This window comes from Stegostoma tigrinum, chromosome 5 (assembly GCF_030684315.1).
Source record: "Stegostoma tigrinum isolate sSteTig4 chromosome 5, sSteTig4.hap1, whole genome shotgun sequence".
Lineage (NCBI taxonomy): Eukaryota > Metazoa > Chordata > Chondrichthyes > Orectolobiformes > Stegostomatidae > Stegostoma > Stegostoma tigrinum.
This window is the reverse complement of record NC_081358.1, coordinates 14,853,969-14,862,930: the sequence shown is the minus strand read 5'-3', so window position 1 is coordinate 14,862,930 and position 8,962 is coordinate 14,853,969.

Genomic DNA, 8,962 nt, shown 5'->3' with positions numbered 1-8,962 from the left:
CTATGATTATGTATTACATGACCAAATTTGAAGAGTCATTAATAATAAGCAATATATGATGCAGTTGACAAATGTCTAGGAAGCGACATGACAATTGGCATTGGAATGTAGTCAATAAGATGTATGGTAAGAGCCCACGTACAGGTGATAGGAGGCCTGGAAAACAGCATGGGGGAATGAGAGTTCCTAAGGTTGACCATGAAGTTGTCCGTCATTGATTGTGTATTCGCAGGATTAGATGCATAGGTCAGAGGGGATGAGGCAAGTACTGCTGTCAATGTGGCATGTAACTATTGTAACCTGGTACGTATGAGCGTCCTGTGCTTTATTAGAAAGGTAGAAGCGTCGCTGACCTCTCCTCTGATCTAAGCTGTGTTTGAGAGAGTAACTGGGGGCCATGAGAAAACCAGATTCGGAATGGTCTCTGACCTCTCCCACATGTGTGGTAAAGGAGCTTCAAATAAAGATCAATTTGTGATGCTGAACACAGCACTTGACTCCTCTTTAAAATCCCTCTTCAACACTGACTAAATACTATCAAGCATAGAATCATCATGGACTGTATAAACATAACAAAACCAAACAAGTATAGACCTCAAATACTTCAATTAGGTGTTGATTGAAGGTGGTAAGCGCAGGAAAGATTCCTGGCTACCCATGTGATAGAATGAACGTTGGAGCCTCTACCATCCAATTGGCTGGACCATGGCTGTACTACAGATTGGTGCAGACATGGGTTGATCCGTATCTCGGCTGGGATGGATTTAGAACCTGTTTCCTTACCCTACGCATAGTAGAGAATGTGGTGCTGCGATCCGACCTTCCTTTGGTTGGACTACTAAAGTAGGAAAGAACAATTGTAAAGCCATTCTCCATCTCATATTTAGTGTTGACATTGGTGACAGAGTATTTTAGGACAAGGGATATTGAGCTTAACTATGATTCATGTCCAGTTGCAAAATGTTACTTGAAGAAAAAACGATAAAAAAAATCAAATGAACATGCAATTAACTAAAAACGCAGCAAATCAAAGCCTAGTAAATCATTTTTTCTCAACATTATATAATATGCCTCTAATAAGCCACATGATAGTTCTTTTTGAAAAGCATGTAATTATGTGTGACAGACAGTATGATACAATCTTCATGAGAGCTTAGTTCCAATATAAATCCTGAAAGTTGTATTGCCTAAAAGAAATGTATGGCTAATTATTAATAGATGAACTTTTAGTAGGTATTAGCTGTACTGTTTTCTGGTATTCAACAGCTAATTGGAACATCATAAATTTGCAGTGCTTATGCCAAGGTTGGTAATGATTCTGTCATTAAGGATAAGCTCTTGAAGGGCCCCAGCAGAAAATTCTTTTTAATTCTAAAAGATATTTAGGTCAATGTCGTCAGGGCTATGAAATTATAACATTGCATGTTTTATAGAGAAAGTAATTTAACAGTTTAAGTAATAGGCTTAGCATATAAAAATGGCTGCCAGAAGTCATGAGTTATCAAGGTGGCAAGCAAGCAGACTGACATGTTATTTCAACAGCAATCACAAATTTGAAATTTGATCATCTTTTCAGATTTTGCCAATTGAAAATAATTTATGGTATTCAGTGAGTTTCATGGCATCATTTCTGCCTTCCCCCGGCTTAACCTTGTGCAATCACATTATTAATGCAAGTGAGATGCTGTGTGTGTTACTCCATGAATCATCTGCTGAGTGATTTCAATACATTCTCGACCACTGGGACCTTTTGGCTTCCAAAGCTTACAAGTTTAAAGTCCAGCTGAACACCATGTGAGATGCAGCAAGCCAGAAACTATCCCTCATTCAGACCAGTTCACCCCTAAAGTATCAACACATGGTGCAGAAGGAAAAATAAGCTCACTCCTCGTTTCACAGAGTAAGTTTGCAAAGTGCTGCGGACAGGATTATCAGAGAAGATCCATTCTCTTCCCAGACAACCACAAAAAGAAGCCACTCTACTATAAGTGTCCAGCCTGACAAAGAGAGCAGTACATGTTCCCTGTGAATAGGGACAATCCTAGCAGTGCAGAAAAAAAGTTTACTGATTTCCTGCACGCCACAAGACCTTAATAACCAGTATCTTAATAACTATTCACTGAAAGTGAGCAGGATGTTACAGCAGCCATATGACAAGTTGGCCTTCACAGCGAGAGGATTTGAGTACAGGAGAAGGGATGTCTTGCAGCAGCTGTACAGCACCTTTGTAAGACCACACCTAGAGTACGGTGTACAGTTTGGTCGTCTAGTCTGAGAATGGATATCCTGACTATGGACAGAGTTCAACAAAGATTTACCAGATTGATTTTTGGGACGGCACAAATGATGTACAAAGGCAGTTTGGAATTTTCATAGAAACCTATTAAAATCCGCCAGGACTGGATACAGTAAATATTGGAAGGATGTTTCTGACCTGGGAGTGCAGAACCATGGGTCACAATTTAAGGATATGGGGTAGCCTATTTCAGGCTGAAATAGAATGATTTTTTTTCATCTAGTGAATGGTGAGCCTGTGGAATTCTCTATGACTGGAAACAATTGACACTAAAGCACAATGTTTTCAAGAAGGTGTTAGGTATAGTTCTCCAAGGTAAAGGTATCAAAAGATAAGGGGAGAAAGCAGGAACAAGGTACTAAGTTGGATAATCAACCATGATCATTTTAAATGGTGCAGCTGGCTCAAAAGGTTGAATGGCTTAGTTCTACTCCTGTGCACGCTCGCCTTCCACAGCATATACTGGTGACGTAGTCTGCAGATAAAGAGCTACACGAAGCATTGCCTCTTACAGGTTAAAAAAACCTGTCAGAGAGGATGTTCAAACATATCAAAGCAGCTTAACAGTTCCTGTGCACTCTGAAACATTGAAAGGATACAGGTGAAGGAATGTTTAAATTGAGTTTTTTTTAGGATTCATCTCAACAGTGGCTTTCGTGAGCGAATGGATGATGGATCACTGATATGCCATATTCTCATAGATGTTTTCAGAGCAACATAATTTTCACAGCAAGCAATGTAAGTGCAGTGTCTCATTACTGCTTTTTCCCCTAAGATGATGTATGGGAGGTTATTCGTAGCTAATTTGATTCAACTGAATATATCATTGCATATTAACATGCATAACACAGCGCTTAATCTGCAAAACAACAAGTGAAGAACTGCAAACCAATAAGTCATACAGGTCCACTGCACTAAGAAGAGAGCTGTCAGCCTGATGAGCTACTCGAATGTCCAAATAGTCAAACCAAGTCTGAATGTAACGGGTGATTTTAAGTTGAACCTGGCCTTTCAGGTTTTCCAAACTATTGCTCTGTCCTCTTCTTGTGGTTAGCTCTCCTGGGGAATCTCCTGATTGTCAGACTTCAGTTCCATCCTACAAAGATTACTCTCACTCTCCCATTTTATCTGTATTGAGGGCATCTCCCCTTTGGCGACTGAAAATTGCAGAAGTCATAGCATACTACAATGATGCAGGATCCTGTCAGTCGAATCCTCAGACCCACTGAAAGCCTCTTTTTCAAGAGCTTGCAGTACCCTCCCATTAAGTCTGAGGTCAAACGCCATGATTTTAATTGCCACTATTACTGTGGCTATTCCTTCTGCTACCCATGACAACTCAGAATGCTATTTTGCTTGAACAGGAATTTGCAGATGTTGGTGTTCTTCTCAAGGACAGTTAGGACAGACAATAAACATTGTCCTAACCAACGTCATGCCGTATCCCATGAATGAACTTTTAAAAATGACGCTGTTTAATACTCTTTAACAACATTAAAAAAAATTCAAAATTACTATCTTGATTCTTCAATCAGACCGATAAAACGTTTCTACTGTGGGGTCAAGTGGCCACACCCCAAAATTAGACATTCTCCTCAGCCAGAGATATCAGGCCTGACAGAAAATTGGCCAAACTAAATACCTGCCAGCAGCTAGCAGTGACAGAGAACAATGGAAACCAAGGTCACAAAGGTTGAGGGAAGTGTATTGGAGTATTATTGATCAGGCTTCCAGGCACCTTGCTTCCCTGTTTCGGTGCACTTTACACCTCCATGGCACATAAACAAGGAAGGGTGGTGCAACACCATCGGATGCATTGATAAAGGGCCACAGAACACTCAGGCATGTCAAGGTGAGGGGGGGATAAGAACACACATCTCAGAGCCATTCCCACAGTGAAGACTTGACCTGGCCCAGCAGCAGAGTTCCGAGCACCTGGAGAAAGATGGAGGGAAGACCTCTCCTGACCTGTGGGACCCACCTTCATGGCAGAGAGCCAGCCCTACACTGGAGTGGAAGAAGATCCAAACAGCCCAACTCAAACACACAGATCGATACAGGTAATATCCTTTCTCAGATGGATAAAGCTCAATAAACATTTGGGAATTCAGTAAATGCTTACATTGTGTTTTTTGTAATGAATGTCCTGTTAATAAAAATGAGTTGAACGGCAAAACAAATTCTGTGCCCCTATATATGCCTCACTGACACGACCATTTGGGTAAAATGTTTCTACTATATAAACTGGTTAAAGTGTCAGAAGTATGGTCAATAACTATACCTACAGTCTTTTCTCCAATTAGACAAAAGGGCATGAAAACATTTTCTCCACAATAGCTTCAGATGATTGGAAAGTGACAGAATGTTGAGGGTTAGTATTATGAAGGATTTTGCAGATTTAGGAAATGAATAATGCTCTATAATTTTTACAGGGCGAGAGATAATCAACACAATATTTGGCATTGCATCAAAAACTCTGCAATCTTTCATATGGCCCATGTTTCTCTTCACTGGTTTACTGTAGCTCAGAATATCAACTGTGTAAGATTTCACTTAATTCTGAATGAAGCAATGTTGTCACTCAAGGATTAAAGGAAAATAGGTTCTGAAATCATTAGTTTTACTGAGGCAAGTCTAGCTGATTAAATGAGAGTTTTTATGTTGGAATAACATTTGATTTTCTGTTACTTTATGTTTACAGTATTGTAAAATCTAATTGATCGCCAAAACTCCTTTAATTTGTCTGTAAACAGGCATTTAATACATTTTTTCAGCTTTGTCATGTCTCTGTGGAACATTTATAAAAGGTGAATAGAATCTGGTACAGGAAATTCCAGCAGATCCCATTTTTGTTCGGAATGGTAAGGGGTAGAGATATGAAGTACACTGGCACAAATTAGAAATCAGCCGAGTCATTTAAACTCAGTGCACAATGTAAGCAGTCTGACTTCCACTCCAGAAGCAGCCCCAATAACATCATTTTAGGAAGGAGTTATAAATGCCATTCAATGGCAGATAAAGTGTTTAAAACCATCAAATTGTCAAGTTATTTAAATTCCCTGTCCTTGAATATTTGGAAGACAAATTGTTTACTTGTACCTGAGAGTGATAAAAAATGCTTCAAGCAGTTTCCACAGATAATTGTTATCATAACCATAAATGTTATCAGTATAGCAACAATACGGCTTACCTTTAAATAAAAGTCATTAATGAGTGTAGTTTTCAATGTCTATGCTAATGCGTAATGCCAATCCCTAACAGCCATTGAGATAGTGCTGGTGAGCTGCCTTCTTGAGCCATTGCAGTCCATATGGTGCAGGTACATGAACATTGTTGCTAGGGAGGGAGTTTCAGGGTTCTCCCCTAGCGACAGTGAAAGAATAGTGATAGAGCTCCTAATGAGAATCGTATCAGTGTTGTTGGTGGAATGGAAGAGGGCTCACACTTGGTAGCATTGTTATTTACTTGTTGGTTTTGTCCTTCTAGATGGTAGGGATCGAGAGTTTAGAAGGTGCTGTCTCAGCAGCCTGAGAGAATTGCTGTCTTGAGTTTTGAAGATGGTGTACACTGCCACCACTATGGGCTTTTGCTGGAGGAAGTTAATGTGAAGGTGTTAGATGGGTGCCAATCAAGTGGGAATCCTAGATGGTATCAAACAACCTGAGTTTTGTTGGAAGTGCAATCATCCAGGTGAGTTAAATGTACTCCAACACACTCCTGGTTGAGTTTTTGTTGATGATGGAGAGGTTCTGAGAAGTCAGGAGGTATGTTTCTTGCCTCAAAGTTTCTAGTTTCTGACTTGGCTTTGCAGCCACAATATTTAAATAGCTGGTTCCTATCAATTTCTGGTTAATGTTAACCTTCAAATTGTTTACAGTGAGTAACTCAGTAATTGTAATGCTACTAAAATGCCAAAGTAGATAGTTGAATTCACACAGAAATAGTAAGAACTGCAGATGCTGGAGTCACAGATAAGACAGTATGGAGCTGGAGGAACACAGCAGGCCAGGCAGCATCAGAGGAGCAGAAGGTTGATGTTCTGGGTCAAGACCCTTTTTCAGAAATGAGGAAGGGGAAAGAGACTCAGAAATAAGTAGAGAGAGCAGGGGTGCGGCTGGGGAATGTAGGAGGGATGGTAATACGTATGTGCAGGTAGGGAGTGATGGGGATTGGTCATTAAGGTGGGAGGACTAATAGGCCAGGCAGAAGATGACAGGTTGTGTCAGGCCAAGGAGGCGGTGATGAGAAGGAGGGTTGGACATGGGATGAGGCTGAGGGTGGAGAGATTTTAAAACTGGGGAAATCCATGCTTGGGCCTTTGGGCTGTGAGCTCCTGACGTGGAATATGAGGTGCTGCTCCTCCTGTTTATGGGTGGTGTCATCGTGACACTGGACCAGGCCTAGGTCGGACATGTCACCCAGGGAGTGAGGGGACAGTTAAAATGGTTCTCAAACGGAAGGTGTTGTCATTTATCATGAACAGTGTGCAGATGCTCTACAAGATGGTCTGCGAGTCTCCACTTATTCTCACCGATGCAGAGGAGGCCACATCGGGGGCAATGGATACAGTAGACCAAGTTGGTGGATGTGCAGGTGAAACTCTGTCTAATGTAGAAGGTTTATTTTGTGTATCACCCCCTCACCTCCATTCAGGTAGCCTAGATATGGATTTCACCAGTTTTAAAATTGCCCCACCCCTGGCCTTATCACATGACCAACCTTCTCTCTCATCCCTGCTTCTTTGATCTGACACAACCTGTTCATCTTCTCTCCCATCTATCTGCTCTTCCCACCTCCATGAACAATCCCCAACACTCCCTACCTGCACTCACCTACCACCATCCCACCTACCTTCCCCCAGCCACACCCATCCTCCCTCTATTTATTTCTGAGCCCCTTTCCCCCTCTCCATTTCTGAAGAAGAGTCCCAAGCCGAAACTTCAACTTTCCTGCTCCTCTGATGCTGCCCAGCCGGCTGTGTTCCTCCAGCTCCACGCTGTCTTATCAACGTTTGAACTCTCTTTTGTTTATGATGGTCATTGTCTGGTACCTGTGTAGTGTAAATATTATTTACTTCTCATCAGCCCAAGCCAGAATGTTGATATCTTGCTGCATTTGGATTGGGACTTGTTTAGAGTCTAAGGAATTGTGAATGGTACTGAATATTTGCAGTGATCAGCCAACATCTCTCCTTCTGACATGAGGAAGGAGAGAAGATCAATGATGAAGCAACTGAAGCCGTCAATATAAAATACAATCCTGAGAAACTTCTGGGGGGATGTTGTATGTTTCAGATGATTTACATTCCCATCATAATACTTCCTCCCATTGAGAAACAGCATTGTAAAGCCATCCAAAGTATGCGTATGCTGACAAATTGATATTTTAAATTTTGGTTTCAATATTCTACAGATATTGTGAGATAACAAAGTGTGGAGCTGGAAGAACACAGCAGGCCAAGTAGCATCTTAGGAGCACAAAAGCTGACATTTCGGGCCTGGATCCTTCGTCAGAAAAGGGGGATGGGGAGTGGGTTCTGAAATAAATAGGGAGAGAGGGGGAGGCAGTTCGAAGATGGATAGAGGGGAACATAGGTGGAGAGGAGAGTATAGGGGGGTGGAGGTAGGGAGGGGATAGTTCAGTCCGGGGAGGACGGACAGGTCAAGGGGGCAGGATGAGATTAGTGGGTAGGAAATGGAGGTGCAGCTTGAGGTGGGAGCAGGTGATTGGTGAGAGGAAGAAAAGGTTAAGGAGGTGGGGATGAGCTAGGCTGGTTTTGGGATGCAGTGGGTGGGGGGGGGGGGGGGGGGGGGGGAAGGGGAGATTTTGAAGTTTGTGAAATCCACATTGATACCATTGGGCTGCAGTGTTCCCAATAAAAATATGAATTGCTGTTCCTGCAACCTTCAGGTAGCATCATTGTGGCACTGCAGGAGGCCCAGGATGGACATGTCGTCTAACGAATGCAAGGGGGTGTTGAAATGGTTTGCAACTGGGAGGTGCAGTTGTTTATTGCGAACCAAGTGGAGGTGTTCTGCAAAGCGGTCCCCAAGCCTCCGCTTGGTTTCCCCAATGTAGAGGAAACCACACCGGGTACAATGGATACAGTATACCACATTGGCAGATGTGCTGGTGAACACCTGCTTGATTTGGAAAGTCATCTTTGGGCATGGGATGTGGATGAGGAAGGAGGTGTCGGGGCGAGTGTAGCACTTCCTGCGGTTGCAGGGGAAGGTGCCGTGTGTGGTGGGGTTGGAGGGGAACGTGGAGCAGACGAGGGAGTCACGGAGAGAGTGGTCTCTCTGGAAGGCAGACAAGGGTGGGGATGGAAAAATGTCTTTGGTGGTGGGGTTGGATTGTAGATGGCAGAAGTTTCAGAGGGTGATGAATCGTATCCGAAGGTTGGTGGGGTGATGTGTGAGGACGAGGGGGATTTTCTTTTGGCGGTTATGGCGGGGACAGGGTGTAAGGGATGAGTTGCGGGAAATACGGGAGACACGATCGAGGGCATTCTCGACCACCGCAGGGGTGATGTTGCTGTCCACGAAAAACGAGGACATCTGGGATGTATGGGAGTGGAATGCTTCATCCTGGGAGCAGATGCGGCAGAGGTGAAGGAATTGGGAATAGGGATGGAATTTTTGCACTAAGGTGGGTGGGAGGAGC